Source organism: Rhinopithecus bieti, unplaced genomic scaffold (assembly GCF_001698545.2).
Source record: "Rhinopithecus bieti isolate Rb0 unplaced genomic scaffold, ASM169854v2 scaffold_37463, whole genome shotgun sequence".
NCBI lineage: Eukaryota > Metazoa > Chordata > Mammalia > Primates > Cercopithecidae > Rhinopithecus > Rhinopithecus bieti.
In genome coordinates, this window is record NW_016815818.1 from 431,795 (window position 1) to 432,999 (window position 1,205).

Genomic DNA, 1,205 nt, shown 5'->3' on the forward strand with positions numbered 1-1,205 from the left:
TGATGCTGATATCCTCATATCTTTCCTAAAGTGAGGCTCAAGTATCAATAAACAATGCTTTTACCCCAATTTATGCCCTGAACTCTAGTTGTTATCTGACTTCCCCCCACATTTTCTGGGTCCTCTACTATATTGGACTACAAACTACAAATCCAGTTAAAAGTCAAAATAAAACCCAATGTCTGAATGACAATCCACGTTTAAAAGCATACTAAAATTGAAAAAATTTCCATATTTATTATCTTAAACAATCCTTAAAACAACTTTAAATTTATGATTTCTCTTTATTTTACAACTAAGGAAATTGACACGTTACTCCATAAAAGTTAAAACTGAGATTCAAGGGCTAGTCATTTAAACATAAATACCAGTCTCTATCAACCATGCCACACTACCATTACCTGAATTTGGGATTGTAGAGCCATATTTTTTATACCCTGGCAGGCATTTGAGGATTGCCCAGATGAAAAGAGAGAATTAATTTCTGAAGTAAGTTACATCAGCAGACTCAACTAATGAAATAGGTTGATTTTCACCTTTTACACTATTTGCCCAAAAGTTCTCAACATGACTGCACAGTAGAATCACCTGAAGCTCTTTTTAAATCCTGATTCTCAGGCCATACTACAAACCTATTAAATCAGAAATTTTGAGATGCACCTTGCTAGCAGTAATGTTTAAAGTTCCTCAGGTGGTACCAATGGGCAACTAAGGTTGAGAGTCACTGTTGTAGGTGGTAAAAGCTTCAGGTCTTGGCCCTTTTTCCTCTCACATTCTTAGTTTCTGAAATCAAGAAGACTCTGGTTGGTTCAACTGAAAGGAGAATGAAGGGTCGGGCCCAGTGACTCACACCTGCAATCCCAGCACTTTGGGAGGCCAAGGTGGGCAGATTACGAGGTCAAGAGATCGAGACCATCCTGGTCAACATGGTGAAACCCCCGTCTCTACTAAAAATACAAAATTTAGCTGGGCATGGAGGCGCGCACCTGTAATCCCAGCTACTCCGGAGCCTGAGGCAGGAGAATCACTTGAACCCAGAAGGTGGAGGTTGCAGTGAGCCGAGATCACGCCACTGTAATCCAGTCTGGTGACAGAACGAAAGTCCATCTGTCAGAGAAGAAGAGGGAGAGAGAGAAGCAGAAGCAGAAGCAGAAGCGGAAGCGGAAGAAGAAGAAGGAAGAGGAGGAGGAGGAGGAGAAGGAGGA